This window comes from Lasioglossum baleicum, chromosome 6 (genome assembly GCF_051020765.1).
Source record: "Lasioglossum baleicum chromosome 6, iyLasBale1, whole genome shotgun sequence".
Classification (NCBI taxonomy): Eukaryota; Metazoa; Arthropoda; class Insecta; order Hymenoptera; family Halictidae; genus Lasioglossum; species Lasioglossum baleicum.
The window spans coordinates 309,770-334,464 of record NC_134934.1 but is presented as its reverse complement, the minus strand read 5'-3'; the positions used below and the strand labels follow the sequence as shown (position 1 = coordinate 334,464).

Genomic DNA, 24,695 nt, shown 5'->3' with positions numbered 1-24,695 from the left:
GTCCTGAATATGACTTACGTTGATACTCGTTGTTTGTACTTTTCTGATGGCGAATATACGTCCCATCGAAAATCAACGCTAGGTGGTTGCCGATTTTATGTAACCGTTTTGCAATATTAGAGGTTTCATTCTCTATGAGATATTCACGGGTGAAAGCTGCGACTCCAAAATGAAACGGAAGTATATCTTTTTCAAAACTATTTATGACGGAACTACAATATTGAGATACTTTTTGTTCATGGTCCAACCCAAGCGTTGCCGCTATAAGATTGTTAGAATTACCCGTTCGCAATTTAAATAAAAATACAACTATTGCTTGTGTTACATCACGCTGTTGAGAGCTTCTCATTGATGTCATCATTTCACGGAGTTCGATGAGATTCTCCCATGTGAACCCCGTGAATATTCTGAGTCTCTCTTCAGATAATGTAAAATCACCAACTTTATCATGAATAGTGGAATCGTTGGTAACTGAAAGATATTCAAAATAATCGCGAAGTTCATCTGCGTCAACTAAACTACTGTTTGAATAAATTCTTAGAGTTGGAATTACGTCTTGAATGAAACGTTTTTTTATTAAATGTTCGGGGCAGCACCGATTTTCTTTGGGAATGTATAATCTTCTAAAAATAAACACCTGTTTTCTAGCTTCAGGTGGAATCGTGGAAATATTTGTTTTCGAACCACACACAAAGCAATAGGCATGCGTAGAAACTACTCTGGAAAATGGCATTTCAATATATTGAGGATCTGGTCTAACGGGACGGTTACAAGTTGTAAATGTAGGGTCACCTGTCGTTGAGTGCGTACTACAGGTACTTTCGACTAATGACGAATGCGATTCGTTAATAAACGAGGAAGTTGAAAATGCTTGAACCGAGGGGGGTTGAAATGAATGCGAAATGTCCATGGACGTGGAGGCTGAAGGTGCCTCAATCGAGGGGGGTTGAAACAAATCTGAAAAGTCCATGAACGTGGAGGCTGAAAGTGCCTCAACAGAGGGGGGTTGGAACGAATTCGCGATATCCGCGGATGTGGAGGCTGAAGGTGCCTCAATTGAAGGGGGTTGAAACGAATCGGCGATGTCTGCGGACGTGGAGGCTGAAGGTGCCTCAACTGAGGCGGGTGGAAACAAATCTGATAAATCCATGGACGTGGAGGCTGAAAGTGCCTCAACAGGGGGGGGGGGTTGGAACGAATTAGCGATATCCGCGGATGTGGAGGCTGAAGGTGCCTCAATCGAAGGGGGTTGAAACGAATTGGAGATATCCGCGGACGTGGAGGCAGAAGATCGAGATCGGAAAGCTCTCTGATGTACACTTTCTTTACTAAAAAATACGAAAACACGGCAACTTTTACATAAAATATCACCAACTTGCACCACTTTTTTCAAAATATCCGAATATTCTCTAGCCTGAACTTCTGTCCTGATCACTTTTTTTTGGCCTCGCACTTTACGTATAAATCGTTTACATTTTACACATTTTGGATCGCTATCCATAGTTTGCAAAATTACTTTAGACATTCTAAATTCAAATCCTTCAGAAGTCTAACAATAAGTAAAATGTCTTTCTGAAATTCACTCTATGGTAGCACACAGAAAACTGAAATCGAAGCCTTCGGACGATCATCATCCCATAGCTCCAAACATTTGCACATCTCAGGTAAACCGTGGCAACGGCCAACAGCACGCACAATAAAACATTTGACGTGCATATGTATAGTTCAAACGGTTTATGAGGCAGACGAAAGCGAAGCTATTTTTTAAAAAGCCGTTTTCAGCACATGACATTAAGGTGTTTTAGAAAATGCAACTGAATAATACAATTATTCATTATTTAATTCAACAACATAATATTATTAAATTCCAAGTAAAATCACGACACATCAGCCGGAAATACTAAATACTCCAAAATTATTTTTGTATGTATTTTACTAAAAAATGTTATTTAAATATTTTTAAAATATGAAAAAATATTGTTAAAATCATATATGTAAACCATATAATAAAAAATTGAGAAAATAAAAAATAAGGCATGGAAAAAAAACTTCGTGGTGGGCAGGATTTGAACCCTAGCATATCCACTCCGTAATCCGACGCCTTAACCATTGCGCCAACCTGTGATGTTGTGAGCGCTTCGAACATTTTGGTATATATTCCACAGGAGACGATTTTTTTACTCTCTCAAATCGCATTTCTGAGGTTAAAAAATTGCCCAATTCAATGTAGTAACACTAATTAGAGCTTAATGTACCCCCACGGTAGAACCTGCAAGTCTAGCTTTCCTTCTAGCAGCAAAAACGTCGAAGCAGTTTGGTTTTTATTGTTTTTGACAATGATCTCCCACAACAAAAAATCTGAAAAAAATCGAGGACACTGCTTTTCATGGTAGCTTATTAGGGCACTAAACAGTAAAATAGCATGTTTTCATATTTTTGAGAAATATTCATTTTTCCGACGTTTTGAGTGTTTTTCATTTTTCACGACCATAGTTTGCAACCAAAAAATCTGAAAAAATTCTATATTAATGCGTCTTAAGACCCGACACGTGCCACATTTTTTTTAGAATTTTAGAAAACATCCGAGAGCGGAAAATGAGCAGAAAAGCGCGAAATCTAATTTACCCTATAACTACCCTCACGAGCAAGCTAGAGGGCTGAAATTTTACTCAGATGGGTTTTTATTGGTCAGCTTTCGAATGGTTCAAGAGCCATTGAAAAACCTCTCCATTTTTCGAAGGATGTCTCTCTCGAAACATCCGCCTTTGTACACTACGACAGGATTCGCGCAATCGCGCACAAAATTTTGAATTACTTCGAATATATCGTGCTGTAGGATCTCAGGAAAAATGAGGGCACCGCCGCCGCGGGAATCGTACCCCGGCCTCACTGGTGGTAGCCGATCGACTAACGCGCTCACCCACGGAACCCTCCCATTCTTCCCAATCTCCTACAGTACACTTGATCTGGGGTTCCTGATTCCACAGTGCTGTTGATATTTTTCATTGCCGAAATCTTTAAATGGATTCCCGTGTATGAAATTGCTGACATACCATGCAGACTTTTTGTCAGCGTCGGATAAACAGCGAAAGTTCTTCCCCAAGCGAAATTCGGAGAGTTCGAACGAGCCGTCGTGACAAACATCGATCATAGCTAATTCTTTGCATTGTGACGTGGCAGTTTTGCCAACGTCACCCGATACCGATTATCGGAAGACCGGGTCACCCTCTGGCAGCAAAATAGGCGAGATGCGCCGTGGCGAGCGCTCGCCCTGGGCGCGAACGAGACCCATGGGCGATCGCTTATATTTTTGAGCGTCACGCCAATTGCGCGACGCGTGTCTGCAGGACCGTAGTCGGGCCCCAAGGGGGGACCCGAAGCATCTCTCCCGCCGAGAAACGGAAAAAGGATCGGCGTTGGCGAAAACTCCGACCCCGAGGAAGCGAGGGATCAACGTGGCCCAGGATAGACAACCTGGAGGCGCCGACGAGGACATGCGATGATAACCAGGGATCTCAGCTGTCTCGCCGTCGCCTCATCCGGAGAGAAACCTGGCCAGTTGCCGGATTGGCTCGCGTCGATCGCCTCTGAGGGAAGCGGCGAATCAACGAGCATCGCTGTCGGAGAACCAACGGAACGCCGGACGCCAGCGGCCGTCGCGCAGGGCTAGGCCCCGTACGAAAATCTGTCAGCGATAGGTCGAACTGCGTGCGGGGGGACGAGAGCGGCAAGGGGGGGGACGCTCCGCTTCCGCGTTCCCGAGCCACACCGTGGGAGATCACTTCTCCGTTGGCTTTAGCGAAAACTAGTTGCGAATTTCGAACCTTAATCATTGCATAAGAACTATGGTATTTGCGAAGCGAGCTGCCGGACACAGAGGGACGAGAACGTGAGACCATCAATCGTTGCCCTGGGTAAGCTTCTGTCAGTCTCCTTTCGATAGAGTGATCTTTCTCGCGTTGGCTCGGTAAGCGTGTCGTGTCCGCGATCGCGTCGCCGAATCACCGACGTGGCTTCGTAGCTGCCGGTATTTGCGAAGTACAAGATTCAATTCGCGAACGGCAGGAACCCGTCGGTCAACGGACGTGCGAAGAAAATACATTTAGCGGGTGTTAGTCTCAATAAAGGTCGGTTGTAGGGATCCGCGCTGTCCGAACCTCGACAAGCGCGGTGACGGAGTTAGTGGAGACGAGCCACCATTCTTTTAGTGAGATTCGCACGTCGTTGTCGTATTCACGCTAACGTCGAGTCGTCCCACGGTGCGACGCCGCCACGTGCTCTCGTCGTATCTTCGCGATTCGTTCTGTCGACGAGAAGACTATTGTAACGCGTTTTCCATCCGAATTCGGGCGTGGAACGCGAAGCTCGCGTACGCCGACGTTAAAACCACGTTGCTGCCGGATTCGAAGCGTAAAGAGAAGGACCGGAGAAGGTCAAATCGCGCGTACGACGATCCTTCTTCGACGACCACCTGTCACGCGCCGGCTAACCTCAAAACGCTGTCGGTCGGTGCCGGCAACGTTGTTATACCATCGGACGAATAAATTGAATTAGCCCAAATCTTACGAGAGTATTTATTACGTGAGAAACATTCCCGCCGCGGGGAACGCCTCGTGCTCGACCCGCGTAGTACCCTGCGACCATTAGCGTAACATCACCGTTTACTTTCGATTGTCGTAGGCTCGTGCGACTGTCTCTCGAAGCAATCGTATTCGCGAATTTTGCGTGGCACCTTCGATACCTGGGGCGCCCGAACTTTGCTTAGAAGATCTAGAAAGACGACGAGCCTACGTACAATTTTTGTCCCGGGTGGACCACGTTTCGCGCGGCCGAACGCGGCCCGGCGGTATCGCTTGTAAATACCCGGAGTCGCTGCCGTTTCTCTACGAAACGATAGACGACGTGATAGCATATAAATATTTTTTCCACAATGAAACCGTCCATGTCAATGATTTGAGTGATCCGATCCACCTAAATAAAGAAAGTTTTTCACTAGATTTTACATCATTTTATTAACTTTTATTGTACTTACCGTTGAAAAAGAGGGGGAATGCGTGAAGTTGACTGGTCGGATGATAAAAACACACCCGCGATATAACTGCGTATAGCGACCGTGATTGTCGACGTTTTTTATGATATTATTTCATACGGCGACTGCAGCGAGCAATTTATAATACCGCTAATGTAAACATGTCTATGGAGAGGGTTTAATATTATTAGGTTAATAGTGTGTGTGTGTATGTATGTGCGGATGTGTATGTGTGTGAAAATTATTCGAGAAGGTATTTTATAAATGAAGTTATTCGAGAATATCTCTTTTGTATTTTATTTTATTACAAGTTCCTTCTTTTACAGTTCCTATAGAATAAAAATACAATTAAAGTAGAGAAATGATAAATATTTTTATCGGTATAAGAGCGGTTTAAGTAATTTTTCGAACAATGTTCGTCAATGGATTGTACTCCACGATGCGGTCGTGTATCATTAAGCAGTAGGCTGTTGTCGATGGAGGGACATCGGTTCGACATTCGAATTCGATTCGCACGTCGATCGTAGCATTTTTTAGCGCTTCATTTTGTCGAGAACAATCGAGAACGACGAGTGGGCCGTATCGCAGGAAATCCGTGGCGTTGAGTAGCGCTTCACCGTTTCCATAGTATGATTCTTGGAATTTTGCATACATGTCGTAGAGCAACGCGTATTTACCTTTCTCGAAATCGGTATTTAAATCATCGTACGGATATGTTTCCGAGTTCAAGTAAAGACGAATATTTGTCAATGCGCAATGATCGAATCGCGTAGCTGTTTTCTTTAAGTTATTCTTTCGATCGGTTTGCAAGGCGAATATCACGTATCGCGGTTTTTCCATTTGCAGAGCTGTTTTTATCGCCCATGTATGCTTCGTAGTCGTCTGTAGTAGAGGATATTCGTACAGATCCCACGATCGAAAGATCATGCCGATCGACCTGTCGCTGTCTAAAATACGTAACATGGATAGCTTATGTATTTCATCCAATGCAACGTGTGGCATTCGCCATTGAATTTTGTACAGATCCAGAATAGGTTTCGCGTTGTCGGAAGGACTGTACAACGCGTTCACGTCGGTACGCGAGCGAGTAGGTAATATAGGGGGGTTCTAATTCACTTCCCAATTCAGGCGGTTCTGAGGAACTTTCCAATTCACGGGAGAGCGGTACCGCAGAGCGCTATTGCACAAGCATATATTACGTCATATTTTTTCGCGGGGAGGGGGAGGGGACCGTCATCTAGGCCAAGGGCAGAGCTGCTGAGTCATCACTTAAGGGGTGGTACCGCAGAGCGCTATTGCGCAAGCATATATTACGTCATATTTGATTGCATCATATTTTTTCGCGGAGAGGGGGGCAATCCCTCTGAAAGATGATACTCCTTTTCAAGGACAGGTATTGCACAAGCATTACGTCATCTAGGCCAAGGGTTTACCGCGGAATAGTTGCTGAGTCATACCCCCCTTCTTTCTTACGTCATCTAGGCCAAGGGCAGAGCTGCTACTTCATTAGGTACCGCCCCCTTCTTTCTTACGTCATCTAGGCCAAGGGCAGAGCTGCTGAGTCATACCCCCCTTCTTTCTTGCGTCATCTAGGCCAAGGGCATATCTTAGAGCGGAATAGTTGCTGAGTCATCACCCTTATCTTTAAGGGGCGGTACCCCCCTTCTTTTTTACATCATCTAGGTCAAGGGCAAAACTGCTGAGTCATCACCCTTATCTATGGATGTAGCAATGAATAAATGGGACACGATGGAATGTGAATTATAGTCTTCGCAAACGTTCCATCGTTGCAAGCGTTTGTCATGATAAAAAGTTATTCAATAAGGACACGATGGAATGTTTTATCGTTTTATCGTGGTACTAGTTTACTAGAGTACAAGTTTACTGAGGGGAATGAGGAGAATGTAAAGAACTGATAATCCTTTAATGTTGAAACACTGCACTTTATTGAACTTTATTTACGTCGCGAGACTCGCTCACAGACAGAACGGATGTCTTTGAGGTGATGCGATTTCTGCGAACGGAAATCTTCGACGCGTGCGAGAAGAATCGTCCGTTCAAGCTAGCATCCGTATGCACACTGATTCAAGACAGCTAATGTGGTCAATGCACAATGCACACACATGAGATATTTCGCGGTCACAGACAGAATGAGAAAGAATCACGAAATTCGTGAAAACAGGATAAACAATGTATTGGTATAGCAACGCGCGATGTTTGGGCGGTAGTTTGCTGTAGATCTTCATTTGTTTTATCGATCTGGCATCGACCTCATCAGCTGTCTTGAATCGGTGTGCATACGGATGCTAGCTTGTACGGACGATTCTTCTCGCACGCATCGAAGATTTCCGTTCGCAGAAATCGCATGACCTCAAAGATATCCGTTCCGTCTGTGAGCGAGTCTCGCGACGTAAATCAAGTTCAATAAAGTGCAGTGTTTCAATATTAAAGGATTACCAGTTCTTTACACTCTCCTCATTCCCATCAGTAAACTTGTACTCTCTGTAAACTCGTAGTGCGTTTGTATGATATTGTAAATAGTGCTAGAGCGTATATTCCAGTATACTAAGTACGGTGTTATGAACAATTATAGTGCAGGATAAGGATTTGTGGATATGTTTGAGAAGAATTTAAAAGTGAAAGGGCATTGACCCCTTCTACTCGATAATTCCATAGGGCGGATATTAGAAATGCCCTTGTGGATTTTAACGAGTAGGTAGGTTCAATGTCGTCCACCGATTTTGTAAACATTTTCACCTCGCTGGGGCCCCAAATGAGAACCAAGGTATGCATGCGTTTATCACTTGATACGAGACTGTCGCGCGCCTGTCTGACGTACGCAACGTATACTTTTGTTAGAAGTGTTGCAGCATTTTAGGCGGATTTTTAATTGTTAATAATTAAATAACGAAGCCGAAATCGCAATGTTTTTATTCTTCATTTTCGTTTTATATTATCGACGAGAACCACCCCTTAAATTTTCTCCCACCTGTAGGTAAACACCCTGTATATGTCAGCTTCACTGTTACTCATCAAAGCACAATCATTGTAGTTTAAGCGAAGTTATAACATTTCGCGAATGGCTCAATAAACATATTATATGAATTACAGACTATATTTATTATATGATGTCCTTCGCTCGCAAAATATCCCTACCAGACCAACCGCATGATTATCGTTTTGAATATGAGAGACTTCAGAGTTTTGACAACTGGGGATATAATGATATTGTCAATCTTAAAGATCTTGCCGCAGCAGGATTTTTCTACATAGATTTGGAGGATTGGGTGAAGTGTTTTTAGTGTGGGACTTACAACTGCATGAATGGGAAACAGAAGATGATCCGGTGATAGAACATCAAAAATGGTTGAGAAAATGTCAATTCATTCGCGGAAAAAGCTGTGGCAATGTACCGATTGGGGTGGACCCTGAAACGATTCAGCCACTACCACGCGGTAAAGACGAATGTCGATTATAATGTACTGTCTATCTTATACATGTTAAATAGTCGGTCTGCAAGTTGTTCGGGGCTCTACCGTCCTTCTTCAACGCTGACACGAAAGTTTTGCACACGTCGCGTCGCTCGCATTTTGCCCCCTTCTTTCTTGCGTCATCTAGATCAAGGGCATACCTTAGAGCGGAATAGTTGCTGAGTCATAATACCCCTTGTCTTTAAGGGGTATCATATTTCGAAACATGTTCGAACGTGGTACTGGTTTCGCGGTACTCCCCCTTCTTTCAAGCATTACATCATCTAGGTCAAGGGCATACCTTAGAGCGAAATAGTTGCTGAGTCATCACCCTTATCTTTAAGGGTATCATATTTCGAAACTCGAACACGTTTCTAAGAGCGGTATTGCACAAGCATATATTGCATCATATTTTTTTCTAAGAAATTAGACCGATTTGGCAAAGTCAGCATATTTTTCAGGGGACACGTGCACTTGGTTCACCTTGAAACGTATTTCGCGGTACCCCCCCTTCTTTCAAGCATTGCGTCATATTTTTTTCTAAGAAGAGTGAAGGGATACATGTTTAAAAGAGTGGGTGTCGTCGATGCCAAGCATCAAAATGTTTGTCAAGTGCAGTGGATGGGGCTTTCCCCATCATAGAAGTTATCAAAATGTTACGTTCGGTAACATAATCCCCTGACAATCTGATTGAACTGAGCCATATAAAGGGTTATCGAAACTATCAGGAATCCTAGAAATCAAACTTCTACCCCACAGAAAAAAATGTACATCGTATACCGAAGATTGAACGTATGTTCTTCAAAATTTTAAAAAATTTCTTTGCATTTCGCAAATATTTTGTAGTCAGCGATGGTCCTTCGGGCAAGCTCGCGCATGTTTTCAGATAATTAAAAAAATTTTTCAGATTTTACAAATCTCTCTCTCTCTCTCTCTTTCAACCCCGTACTTGTATTGAATAAACCATCCAAAGTTCATTATTTTTTATATCAAAATAATATTGAATAAACCATTATTTATATTACTACTTACTATTTTGCTTATACTACTTACTATTACTATACATTATTACTGTTGTTACGTCCCGGGTCGAAAATGGTCCGACAGAATGAAGCGGGCCGGGCGGGGACGTAACCGAGTAATTTATTAAGACGATCTTACAATTAGATCCACGTGGCGCGTAACGTCCACGTCTAATCAGGGACCCGATACCGGTGTCTGTCGTTGAAAAGGCGAAGAGAGGAATAAATGCGAACCGCGACAGACATCGTCCGTCGTGAACACCGCGTAGAAATAACACACGACGCGGTGGTAGTGACGGTGCAACTCGTCCGAACGCGATGGGTTTGCTTGCTTCGTAACTGGAAGTTTGATAGAAGGAAATTAGTGTTCTCTCGGTACCGAGCACCCTCTGTGCTCAGACGTACACGATTGAAACACCAATTTAGGGTTAGAGGAACGAATATAGGGAGTCTGAGGAATTTGAGGAATAGATCGAATTCGAACAACCCGATGAAACACCACACGCACACACACTTTCGCGATCACTACAACCGGTCACTGGGAACAGCACTTTTAATGATAGCGGTAACTCCAATCGGCGCGACGTGGCATAGATGATATGAAGGACCAAGGAGAATGCTAAATAAAGTTGGAAAGAATAGGTTCAGAAGAACAGAGTATAATTGCCAAAAAAAATGGATGTATAACAATAATTTTCGACCAGAACTCGTGCGACAGAATATGGTGACGGCTTGCGAGCAAGCTCGAACGAAATATATATGACACAACAATATACGTAAAAACGCAAGAGAGATGCGAGCAAACTCGAACAAAAGATATAGCACAGAATAATGTTTGTAAATATACAATAATAATGTGAGCGAGCTCGAATGACAAGGTAGTACAAATTGATATTTGTGAATATATAATAATGGTTTACGAGCAAACTCGTACAAACGAAATAGCACAGAATACTAATTATAAACTAGAGGATTATTGTTGCTCGCGGGTAGGACTGCTCTTGCGAGAGGGTTAGTTGTACGCATGGCTAGTAGGGCCTGCAGCTATTAATGTTTTTTATTTATTTATGACTCTCCAAGAGCCACACAAAGAACTTCCCGATTCGTTAGTTGCAGTATATTACACTGTCCAACAAATTTCAACTTTTTTTGTGATTTCAATATACTGTTGGGTCCTTCTTATAGAGTTTTTTGCGCTGATTCCGAATCTGGTTTTAATTTTTTTCCTATACGTCCAGTTTTTGAAAATCATGGCTTTGAGAAAAAAACATATTTTTCAACTTTAAACAAATATTGTGATGTTATTATAAAAGATATTGAATTGTTGTTTACAGCAAACGATTCTGTAGACTTTCCCGAATACAGTGATATCCAATATTAATACATTATGATTGTTTAAACATGTTTAAACAATGATTAAAGACGGAGATTCACCACTTTTGTACCAATTTTTGCGGATATTTTCGAATTTATCTCAAAAAATAAGGGTCCAGCGAAAAATTGAACTATACCACGCGAAAGAGCAGACTTTTATCTTGAGAAACCCCCCTGTGAAGTTTGCATGGTCGACGTTTTTACCGAACCAGAAAGCAAAATATCTTCGCCTGACATGCGTTGACGCCAGTGGTGCTCTTCCACTAGCGCGGTCGTTCGTCGGGATACGGCGCGGCGCGCTGCGGTGAAACGGCGCGTGGCTATAAGCGCGCAATTATGTCAGCTTACTTAAATGTAATATTTTATTAAATGTTATATTATTGTTATTTATTATTTATTAGTATATTTATTCTGTATAAATTATTTTATGTATTTTTTAATGTTAGTCTCTCGTTTATAGTATATTTAATACAAAAAATACCTTTTGTAACAAAAAAATAATTTATTCACACACTACACTATTACACTATTTACAATGCTAATATATATGTGTACACTATTCAGATATAATACACTATATCGATTTAATATGGAGCAAACTATTTTAATTATGTATTTAAGTCAATAAAAATAGTCCCGTTTATATTGTGTTTGGACTTATTTTACTCGGAAGAATCTCGAGTGTTCATTGGCACTATAATTACAATACATAGATGAGACGACAATTACTGAAAATAAAATTTTTCAGTCACCGCATTGCAGACTTTCCTTACATTGTATGTATTCCGTTGTCCGTAGACCGTCATTTATTTCAAAATATCGTGTTGGTTCTTAAGAAAACTGATGCCAGAGTTCAGTTTCGGCTTTGTGTTTGTTGAAATCAGTCGTGTCAAGCATTTCAAATCTGCATTGCTACGTATAAAACTTCATAAAAAACATTTATAGTTATTTATAGTATTTTAGTTGTTGTGTATATAATATATGTATTTTAGTAGTGTATTATATCTGAATAGTGTACACATATATATTAGCATTGTAAATAGTGTAATAGTGTAGTGTCTGAATAAATTATTTTTTTGTTACAAAAGGTATTTTTTGTATTAAATATACTATAAACGAGAGACTAACATTAAAAAATACATAAAATAATTTATACAGAATAAATATACTAATAATTAATAAATAACAATAATATAACATTTAATAAAATATTACATTTAAGTAAGCTGACATAATTGCGCGCTTATAGCCACGCGCCGTTTCACCGCAGCGCGCCGCGTCGTATCCCGACGAACGACCGCGCTAGTGGAAGAGCACCACTGGCGTCAACGCATGTCGGGCGAAGATATTTTGCTTTCTGGTTCGGTAAAAACGTCGACCATGCAAACTTCACAGGGGGGTTTCTCAAGATAAAAGTCTGCTCTTTCGCGTGGTATAGTTCAATTTTTCGCTGGACCCTTATTTTTTGAGATAAATTCGAAAATATCCGCAAAAATTGGTGCAAAAGTGGTGCATCTCCGTCTTTAATCATTGTTTAAACATGTTTAAACAATCATAATGTATTAATATTGGATATCACTGTATTCGGGAAAGTCTACAGAATCGTTTGCTGTAAACAACAATTCAATATCTTTTATAATAACATCACAATATTTGTTTAAAGTTGAAAAATATGTTTTTTTTTCAAAGCCATGATTTTCAAAAACTGGACGTATAGGAAAAAAATTAAAACCCGATTCAGAATCAGCGCAAAAAACTCTATAAGAAGGACTCAACAGTATATTGAAATCACAAAAAAAGTTGAAATTTGTTGGACAGTGTTATCCGCGTTTGCAGTATTGATCTTGGTTTTCTGCGATACTGTTAATTTAAATTGTCCCAAAATATATAAACCGCTCAATTTTGAAACTCTGCTCAGTGCTACATACAACATTTGTAAAGTTTGTTTTTCTGATGTTTTAAAATTCAAACATACTTTTCTCGTATGTTTGTCCCTGACTTTTATGAATCGTAATCGCTTCAGCTGGAACCACTGGAAATTGACTACGTGTGATTTGATATTTTTCCTCATTCGACATATTTACATGATTCGAGATTTTTATTATTGGTGTTAAATTTTGATGAATATTTGCATTTTTCATATAATCACGATAACGAGTTCTTACTTTCACTCCTATTCTGGCCAATTGAAAATCTAACCTCAATATAGACGAAATTTGAGTATTTTTTCTTGAAAAGTAATAAATTTTAATATTCCGCATGTGTGTGCTCCATTAACCAATCCGTTTTCAACATCAATGTTATTAATAATTATCATATAGTTTATAGTAATTTTCAATTTAATCTCAGTTAATAATTCGTTTTGAACTGATTGTTTTTTTAAAGATTGTAATATAAATTTTTTTTGTACTTCCATCGATATTCTTTGAAAATGTATTCTTGGGAGTAGAGATGATTAACTCACTCTTGCATTGGGATAATTTTCGATTATTGTAAGCGGAAACATTAGCGTAAGGTACAAAAAAAAAATTTTTTTTAAAGTAAAAAATTTTTTTTAATTTAAAAAAAATTAAACATCCCTAAAATGAGAGATCCTACAATTGGTGTCAGAAGTGGGATTGGGGGAACACCGATCACCGCACGATGGCGCTGTGAGAAACTGCGAGTTTGTGAGTTGTTGCGAGTTGACGAGAAATTGCGAGTTGTGTTTGGTGGCTCTGAGTATGGCCACAACACGAAAGAGAGTCGATGAGACGACGACGCTGTGACGGACATTCGAGGGCGAATGTCGTTGCAGGATGGCCGAGTGTGGGATCAGGACCAGGGAGGGAAATCTCCCATGTATAATGTATGGACCTTAGCACCGCCATCTATCCTACTACCCTCAACTAAAACCTATATATATAGCTATACGATTCTATAGCTATATATAGATATATAGCTATAGATACATAGCTATAGATATACCTAGTATACCGCTTACTTTAAACTCTAACAAGGATACTGTTTCGGAATCAAAATACCCGGGCGCGTATGCTGCTTGGTACGAGTCGGCCAATAACGACGCGCTGCCAAGTCACGCATGCGTCGCTCAGCTGTTACGTAATCGTGACGGCGAGCTATCGATCCTCAAATCGATACCCTGCGACAATAAAAACAAAGTCGACAGGGGCACCTTAGCCAGTCGAAAACATCATTCGAAATTAACTCGATCGCCGTCACGTTCCAACGGCTCTCTATCTCAACGGTCCGTCGAAAGACTACCTCGTGGTCACTTGTAGACAATTTCGCTCGCACGTGCAGTTTCACGTCGACAATTGTATCATTCAAGGATCGCCACGCGCGCGGTGAACAATAAAGAGGAGTTCTGCCCTTCAAACGAAGGATTCGACCACATTTCTGGCACCCATTCACTCCGGTCCTTTTTCAAGGATAGAACGGCTATCCTTAGGTTGATCAAGTCGAGCTAAACTTGAATCAGCCCGGCGACAATTCGCCAACGAAACAGATACAATAATTTCGTATAAACATAGTTTAATTTAACAATTTTTTATTTTAATGTAATATAATAATACATAATAAAATAATAATAAACATAATAAAATATACATAATTTGTCTTGAGCACTCATGGTATCCGCTTGACGGTGAAGATGCTCCATCACAACTTGTGATACTCCAGTCTCGACTGGAATTTTCCTTAGTATCTTCTTCAGTGTTGTTTCGCTGGGTAAATTACACAGCTTCCTCAGTAGCTTGTACGATTTTGCTGACTGCTTCAGAAGTGCTAAAGCCAATATCTTCTCATCCGTCGTGTAGCGCCTTCCCTGAAAACATATTTCATAAAGTTATAAGTAAGTTACAATTAAATAACACAATGAAAATACAGCATTCTTATCAGACTAGATTCTGATGAGGCTCTTGCTCGTTCCAGTCGTGTCTTTAAATCTTCTCTCTTCCTGTTTGCATAACGGTTGCGTTTCAGTAATTTCTTCGCAACGCTGTACAATCTGGCTGCAGTTGGAGTCAATTGGCACTTTTTCATGCCCCGCAGTAGTACATTTTGGCTCTTCTGTGGGGTTGAACACTGCTGTAGCTGTCCTGATGATGTACTTGGACCAGCTTCGTTGTGTCCATCAATATCCCACGCTGTTTCTTCGTAAACCATATCTATACTTGGCGTAATCAGTTCTTCATGATTAGTGTCTTCATTTCTCAGCGGTGTAGCAGATGCTGGATATTCTTCTGCTACTATATTTTCATCTGCATATTCCGTCTTCTCACTTTGCAGATGTGTCTTCTGCACTAATATTATTTTTTCATGCACTTTTTTCACTTTTTCTTCTAACTGCTGCACTCCTTTGCACCTCACTGTCCACTGTCCTAAAAAAAACTTTTAAAAATTTTGTAATTTATGCACAAAATTAAAAAAATAAGCTCGAAAATAAGTTTCCTGAGTGTCGTTCAATTTTGCAAAATTATTTGTAAAATTGATTTAACACTGAGCAAACTTCTTTTTTCGAGGTTATTAATGTTGTTTTGTGATGATAAAATATAAAATATTATAAAAAAATCCTGTGAAATCGTCGTTTTTGCAAAGTCCACACAATCACAGCACGGGGCACGTGGTTGACAATTGAAAGTTGATTTTGGCGGTAGTAGGTAGTAGTCAAATATTAGCGCCAAATTCTCCGCCCAATAGCGACAGGGATTGAAACAGTGCTGTAGGTTTGGTTGCCACTGAAGGAATAAAGGCACACCGCGCCTACTCGCGGAGGTCCGGAAGGATATATCACCGTTGGTTCGAAAGGCCAGGAACAAAGAACAACTCGATAAGCTTGACATTTCCGTTGTCGTGCCTCGGCGGTCCAAACGGGAGAGAGTCAACATTGCGGACTGCTATAGGCGCACTCACCGCGTCGCCTAACCCCCACTCGACCGAAACCGGGGAGGGGGAATCCACGATCCCCACATACTCCCCCCCGAGTGCAACGACACTTTATTAACAAGTTTCTATATACAATATTTACAACATCGTAGTGCAAAATTTGCACACGCTCTGCACCAGAGCTGGGCGAATACTCCGCCGTCCATCTGACTCCAACTTAATACTTAAATGCAACGCGTGTCACAAAACACCCACAGGGGCAGCGATTCATACAATACGCGAATAGACATCCTACCCACGCGTTGCCGGTGCAAAAGTGACCCTTTTTCTCGCGTAAGTCCGAATCGGAACGCGCTTCCGGCCAGAAGGGTCGGAAGGACCAGGGGCACCCGGTGGCACGTCCCCCAGATGATCGGGAACAAAAAATGCCGGTTTCACGAGATCCGTGGTGACAGTGCGCTGATCTCCATTTACATCGATCTCGTACAAATGTTCCGTAATTCTTCTTACGATTTTGTGCGGACCGGTATACGGTCGCTCGAGCGATTTCTTCGCTGAATTGCGGAGAAAAACATGCGTACAATCTCGCAGTTCTTTGAACATGAACGCGCGCGCCCTACAATTATGTATTACAGGCACCGGGCGTCCTTTCCGCATAAACTTTTTGAACTCTTCTAAAAACACGTTCTTGTCGGGCATGTTATTGTCGGGAAGGAAAAATTCTCCCGGTAGACGCAACGTCGTTCCTAACAACATTTCAGCAGGCGACGCCGCCATATCCGACCGCACGTGAGAACGCAATCCCATCAACACGATGGGAAGGACACGAGTCCACTCCTCGCGGGCGTGGCACATAATGGCCGCTTTGAGCACGCGGTGCCAACGCTCAATCATACCATTCGACTGCGGATGGTAGGCGGTTGTCCTCACACGGTGACAACCAGTCAGCGACAGGAGTGCTGAGAACAGCCGGGACTCGAATTGAGCACCCTGATCGGTGGTCACGACTTTGGGGGCCCCGAAACGAGATATCCACGTTTCTAAGAACGCCCGAGCTACAGACATAGCTTCACAGTCTCTCATAGGTACAGCTTCCACCCAACGGGTAAAACGATCTACCATCGTTAAGAGGTAGGAAAAACCTTCCGAAGTTGGCAGGGGACCAACTATGTCCAAATGGACGTGATCGAATCTGCCGTCCGGAGGTACGAAATGTTCAGGACGGTGCTTATGGGTGCGCGAGACCCAACCTAGCGCCACCATTTACTACGTGTGTAGAGGCTGTAACTACACGTGCTGGAAAGTGGCGCCTCTATCAGTTTATCGGCGTAGAGGTGAACTACGGATGAAATAGGACAAGGATAGGAGACACGTCGCTCGCAGGAGAGACAAAGACAGAGATATAACCAAGCAGCTTGATTTTTCGATGAACTCTTTCCCATTTCCTGAATCGAAGAAGCAATATCTTTGGATGCTCTTTGCGTTGACATGTTCTCCGTGTTATTCCGCATCGCAGTAAAAAGCCCTTTTTTGGAAAAAATGTTCTAAAAAAATGTTCTTCTATAAAAACGTACGCTATTATTGTTTAAAAAATTTCAAGAAACAAATTGCAAAAAAGGGCTCTTTACGGCGATCCGGAATAACACGGAGAACATTTCAACGCAAAGAGCATGCAAAAATATTGCTTCTTCGCTTCAGGAAATGGGAAAGAGTTCATCGTTATAATACTGAACAATTAGTATGCCATCATGGCTGCTTCGCTGTCGCGCTTCCCGACTTTCCGCCGCAGCGCTGTCGTCGTGTCTCCTGCTATTCTGGCACCGACGGTAGAAACCCATGGTATAAACCGTGCTCCTGCAGGGCTGCGACGGAGAGGGAGATATGTCGCTCGGAGGAGAGACAAAGACAGAGATATAACCAAGCAGCTTGATTTTTCGATGAACTCTTTCCCATTTCCTGAAGCGAAAAAGCAATATCTTTGAATGCTCTTTGCATTGACATGTTCTCCGTGTTATTCCGCATCGCCGTAAAAAGCCTTTTTTGGAAAAAATGTTCTTCCATCAAAACGTACGCTATTATTGTTTAAAAAATTTCAAGAAACAAATTGCAGAAAAGGGCTCTTTACGGCGATCCGGAATAACACGGAGAACATTTCAACGCAAAGAGCATGCAAAAATATTGTTTCTTCGCTTCAGGAAATGTGAAAGAGTTCATCGTTATAATACTGAACAATTCGTATTCCAAGATGGCTGGTTCGTTACGCGCTTTCCGACGTCCCGCCCGCGTGTCTCGCTCCCCGTAGCGGCCAAAGTGCTGCGAGCACTGGTAAGGCAGCCACGGGGAGCGAGACGCGCGGGCGGGCAAGTGGGGGGATCTCTTGAGAATGCCTCCGATCGAGCTACGAAGTGATCATGCCTGGGCTTTTTCTCCGAGCGTAACTGACCTACGACGAATGAAGTAGGACAAGGATAGAGAGATCCTCGTCTCTCCTGCAGGGCTGCGATGGAGAAGGAGATATGTCGCTCGCAGGAGAGACGAAGACGGAGTGATATAATCAAGCAGCTTGATTTTTCGATGAACTTACACTACTTTCTGAAGCGCAGAAGCAATATTTTTTTTTTTTTAATACGGAGAGTATTATTGAGGTGTTCCGTACAGTGCCCTTTATTGGAAAAAGTGTACTGAAAAAATTTTCTTCTATAAAAACGAACGCTGTTATTGTTTATAAAGTTTCAAGAGACAAATTGCACAAAATGCCTGTGTACGGGACACCAGAATAATACAGAGACTAAGAGCGGCGAAAAGAGGGAGAAGGAGAACTTGTATAAGGATTGTAACGCTAAGGGAAACCAATAATAAAGTTGTACATAATAGTAATATATACATATTAGGTTTGGGAAAAAGAAATCCATCATTTCTCCGCTTGAGATAACGTAAAAATAATGTATTTCTTCTTCCCCAACCTAATATATTCATATATTTGTATAAATAAATAAAATATTTTGAGATAAGTATAATATTGAAGTAAAAAAATTAATTCCTAATAATAATTATTATAAATTTTGCTTTTCTTTTGGAATCGCGGTCGTCTCTTTCGGTACTACGGTCGCGGCCGCTTCTTCTGTGATGGTGGTGGTGGTTGTTGTTGTTGTTGTTGTTGCTGTTGATTTGTATGCTACCGCGCTCTCCGTCATAGCGGTATTGCTATTCTTGTAAAAAAATAGTTTCTGAAATTTTATATTGTATAGGTGTTTGTAGATGTTTAAATTTTAAATACTGTTCAACTTTTGTTGGAAAGATTTTATCGTCAGATTATCGGAAACCCTTGAAAAATCGTGATACTGCAGTTCTTTCACCGAAAAGCTGGTGAAAATTATTTTTCAATGTAAATTATGTTGAAATAATGTAATTTGTTAATTTGATATAAATATGTAGATCGCGAAACTTTGTAATAAGTAAATATTAATATAAATATTTATTTTTAGCATTAATATTTATATGTATATTTGAAACAGTATTTATTTCTATGTTGCGTATATTTGTGCACTTAATTAATATTTAAAAGTAATCAATAATTCAGCAATTTTTCTTATGATTTTAGAACTTCATCAAGGATTTTGTTATACTTCCGTGTGAGTCCGCGTGTTCTATTTGATGTCATTTTATTCAGTATATATTGGCGAACAAAGTGCAAAAAGAATTGAATCTAACTTGATCTGACTCGAAGTTTTACAGCTAATTTAGTTAGAAGGTGATTGAGAATTGTAGCGCTCCATGCACGCCTGTACGTTCGCGTTCGACGGGCCTCCTCTTGAATTCTCGGAACCTCGTCGAAAGAACTGTTTAGATTATAGCCATTTGAAATGTTATTGCTATGCTGCAGATAAGCCTTCGACTAATTGTAAGTCCTCTGGTCCTCGTTCGCTGGCTTTTGACTGCATTCATTGTAACAGTGCGATCGAAGACTACAGAGCGAAATATTCAAAGGCGATTTTATATGCGTATAACGTTTAGTTAAATTTTTTAGTGTAAATTATATTGTGTGTAGTGTATTTTTTTTTAGTTTAAGTATTGTTTTGTGTAGTTTATGTTTAGTGCGTGTTAATTATGCTGTGTTAAGTTTATTATTCGTAAGACTAATTAAATTGGTTGGACTCATCTGGAATCAAACTAATCACCCGACAAAGATTATTCGACATAATGCAGGAGCACAAAGAGAAAAATATTAGTCAGAAATGGAAATGTCTGGAACAATTTTTCAATCAACAAAATTACACAGAAGAAGAGCGTCAAGCATTCAAGCATATTCAATCATCGTGATAGGGAAATATTACTTGAAGAACATTTTTGCAGAACGTTTTTAACGAAAATTAATTGTGAGTATCGTAATTGTATATACATACAAAATATTGTTAACCTGTCATATCAACATATTTCATAAATCAGATTTTATATGTGTATTGCCGCTTTAGCAGTGATTTTTATAAAAATTACCTACAGCATCAAAAAGTAGAGAAGATTTACGCTTTATAATCGTGGATGTTTCATCACTTTTGGATTATTCTCGGCAAAGTTATGCGAATTTGAAGATTGAGCCAATTTTAAATTAACTCTGTCCGGCTTTTCCGGCTGTGCGACGCACAGTGGGGTATTTGGCCCGAAAAAGTGGAAAAAATTCTATTTCTAAATTTTTGCGTATGGCATAAAATTTTTGTTGTTTGCTGTAGTTAAACGTCTGAAGAATAAGGCTGCAATATTATTTTTTCTATTTACTGATGAAACTACATCAGCAGATTCAACCGAAGAAAAAACATTATCTGAGGAATGGTAATAATTTAAAATTTTCTTATAATGTATATTTATTTACTAAAAAGTTTCGGGATTCACATATTTTGCATAAAATAATAATTTACATCATTTCAATATAATTTATGTGCAAAAATACTTCTTTTCAGCTTTTCGGTGCAAATATTCTACTATCGCCACGGTTTTTCATGGGTTCTCGATAATCTGAGGAAAAAATGTTTCGAACAAAAGAGGAACAGTATTCAGTCGTCTACAAATTTCAATATGTAAAAGTTAAAAAAAATTTTTTTTTTCAAAAAATTGAGGTAAGTTTGATTTTTTAAATACTAAAATGTATTTTGGATTTCATAATGTTGTAGCTTATATAATATTATAACCTTGAGCCTATAAATAACGCTACAATAGTTTTTTCCACTTTTTCAGGCCAAATACCCCACTGTGCGACGTGTGCCAACCAGCTCAAGACATATTGCGAAAAAGCAATATTTTTGGATAATTTTGATATTGAAATATTCTCTATCTTTCTGCAGGGTAACGTACAGAGCCCTTTTTTGCAATTTGTCTATTGAAACTTTATAAACAATAATAGCATACGTTTTTATGGAAGAAATTTTTTCAATATTTTATGAAATTGTATTATAATTATAATTCTGAATGTATTTTTTATTATAGGAAGACAGAAGATCAAATAAACTTTTGTAATGAAAAAAGAAATAAAAATCGCTGCACGGGGACTCGAAGGCCAGCTCCAGATTGCGATTCATACGCTCGACGGCTCGACAGCCGAATTTCAGTCTCGTTGCCGTAAAGTAAAGCAACGCAACATGGCAACATGGTAAGTGCTAAAAATAGATTGTGGCTGGCACAAGCTGGCACAAGCGCACAAGCAGCGCACACTCTCGAGAGATCCCCCCACATGCCCGCCCGCGCGTCTCGCTCCCCGTGGCTGCCTAACCAGTGCTCGCAGCACTATGGCCGCTACGGGGAGCGAGACGCGCAGGCGGGACGTCGGAAAGCGCGTAACGAACCAGCCATCTTGGAATACAAATTGTTCAGTATTATAACGATGAACTCTTTCCCATTTTCTGAAGCGAAGAAGCAATATTTTTGCATGCCCTTTGCGTTGAAATGTTCTCCGCGTTATTCCGGAACGCCGTAAAGAGCCCTTTTTTGCAATTTGTTTCTTGAAATTTTTTAAACAATAACAGCGTATGTTTTGATGGAAGAACATTTTTTCAGAACATTTTTTCCAAAAAAGGCTTTTTACGGCGATGCGGAATAACACGGAGAACATGTCAACGCAAAGAGCATCCAAAGATATTGCTTTTTCGCTTCAGGAAATGGGAAAGAGTTCATCGAAAAATCAAGCTGCATTGTTATATCTCTGTCTTTGTCTCTCCTCCGAGCGACATATCTCCTTCTCCGTCGCAGCCCTGCAGGAGCACGGTTTATACCATGGGTTTCTACCGTCGGTGCCAGAATAGCAGGAGACACGACGACAGCGCTGCGGCGGAAAGTCGGGAAGCGCGACAGCGAAGCAGCCATGATGGCATACTAATTGTTCAGTATTATAACGATGAACTCTTTCCCATTTCCTGAAGCGAAGAAGCAATATTTTTGCATGCTCTTTGCGTTGAAATGTTCTCCGTGTTATTCCGGATCGCCGTAAAGAGCCCTTTTTTGCAATTTGTTTCTTGAAATTTTTTAAATAATAATAGCGTATGTTTTTATAGAAGAAAATTTTTTCAGAACATTTTTTCCAAAAAAGGGCTTTTTACTGCGATGCGGAATAACACGGAGAACATGTCAACGCAAAGAGCATCCGAAGATATTGCTTCTTCGCTTCAGGAAATGGGAAAGAGTTCATCGAAAAATCAAGCTGCATTGTTATATCTCTGTCTTTGTCTCTCCTGCGAGCGACTGTTGTCTCCTCTCTGTCTGACTCTGCAGGAGAGACAAGGCATTGTTTATCCTTTTCCCGGAATTTCTTCATTCTGCCGCATCTGTCGCTGAAGTCAGAAAAATTGTCCCTAGTGGGTCTCGCGCACCCTTATTGTGCCTAGACACCTTCGATTGTTGGCAGCTCAAACAGAGCTTGCACCAGCGAGCAACGTCCTTATGCATGTCCGGCCACACATAGCGTTGCCGGATAAGCCTGTCAGAGGCTTTCGCTCCAGGATGAGCGAAATCATGAAACAGATTGAACACAGCCCTGCGTAGATTGCCAGGAATATATGGGCGGATCGCCTCCCCCGAAATCTCGCAATAAATCGGAATGTGCTCAGGACCCCAGAGCAGCTTCTTTAATTTGAGCGGGTGATCTGAAGAAGCGCAGATGTGTTTAAGTTGCTCATCAGCTGCTTGCCCCTCGGAGATGTCCTCGAGACTAGCCTCGAGTGGCATTCGAAGAGCATCTACCCTTGATAATGCATCGGCCACGACGTTATCCGAACCCGGAATATACAAAATGCTCGTCGTAAACTGGGCGATGTATGATAACTGTCTCGCTTGACGAGGTGAAGCCTTTTCAGGACGCTGTAGGAACGCGTACATGAGCGGTTTATGGTCGGTGAGAACCGAAAACGGTCGACCTTCTACAGAGTCTCTGAAATGTTTGACTGCCTCAAAAACGGCCGTCAACTCTCTATCATAAGCGCTGTATCTCATTTGCGCTGGGGAAAACTTCCGCGAAAAATACGCCAGAGGCTCCCAATGTGATTTGGAACTCCTCTGCTCGAGAACAGCACCCATGGCGAAGTCAGAAGCATCAGTTACGACCCTAAGATCAGCACCCGCACGCGAATGCACTAACAAAGTCGCCTTTGAGAGTGCTTCCTTGATCTTGGCAAATGCCTCGCGAGAACGACTTGTCCATATGATTTCCCTCGTGTCATTCTTTTTAGATTCATGAAGAAATTCGTTTAAGGGCGCTTGAAGATGCGCCGCACGAGGTATATTTCTACGGTAAAAATTTACCATGCCGAGGAATCGGCGAAGGTCAACGACCCGCTTAGGCTCTGGGAAATTGTTAATGGCTTCGACTTTGGAAGCTAGCGGTTTGATGCCGCTTGAATTGATGGTGTGCCCGAGGAATTCAATTTCGGACACCCCGAAAACACACTTGCTCGGGTTCACACGCAAATGGTGCTCATTGAGCCGCTGAAAAACTACTCTGAGGTGTTCGGCGTGCTCTTCTTCCGAGCTTGAGGCCACCAGGATGTCGTCGATATATACGAAGACGAAATCCAAGTCACCTAATGCCCTATCAAGGAATCTCTGAAACGACTGGCTAGCGTTCTTCAGACCGAAGGTCATGAATAGAAACTCAATCAACCCAAAGGGCGTTGTCACAGCCGTTTTTTCCACATCCTCCGGGGCCATTGGGACCTGGTTGTAGGCCTTGAAGAGATCGAGAGACGAAAATATCGTCTTCCCATGAAGATTGACAGAAAAATCGTATATGTGGGGGGTCGGATATTTATCCGGAACGGTCCTAGAATTTAAACCTCTGTAGTCCCCACATATTCTCCATGTGTCATCCTTTTTTAAGACCATATGTATGGGGCTCGCCCATGGGCTAGAAGAAGGACGACAAATACCCGCCTCAACAAGCGCTTTGAATTCGTGCTTGGCGGCTTTTAATTTTTCAGGATTGAGGCGACGAGGCCTCTCAGACACTGGAGGACCAGTGGTTAGTATATGATGAAACACGTCTGCAGATTTCGTTGGCGCTATCGGAGACGCGCCGAACACATCGGGAAATTCCGCCATGATCTTCGCGAACCGCGAAGAGGGTAAAATCGAGCCTATACAACTGCTCGCTGCAAAATGCGGCGTGGTAACCGCAAACACGTTCGTGTTTGAATCGATCAAACGATTCGACCTAAGGTCGACCAGCAGACCATAGTGTTTCAATAAATCCGCCCCAATGATTGGGCGTGGCACCGCGGCTATACAAAAATTCCAATTTATGGTACGCCGCAAACCTAAATCTAATGTGCGAAACGATTCGCCAAACGTGTCAATGGTGGTATCGTTGGCTGCGACAAGTTTGAACCCAGTCGGTTTACCCCGAATAGCTGGATTCGCCGGAACCAGCGATATGTC

General features: G+C 41.4%; 1 long non-coding RNA gene across 1 annotated transcript; it reads left to right on the top strand.

Moving 5' to 3' along the window:
- The first annotated feature begins 19,636 nt into the window (after window positions 1–19,636).
- LOC143209397 (uncharacterized) lies at window positions 19,637–21,506 on the top strand. The gene is made up of 5 exons (XR_013009076.1): window positions 19,637–20,158; window positions 20,510–20,609; window positions 20,738–20,893; window positions 21,012–21,119; window positions 21,261–21,506. It is a non-coding gene; the product is annotated as an uncharacterized LOC143209397 (long non-coding RNA).
- Window positions 21,507–24,695: the final 3,189 nt, after the last annotated feature.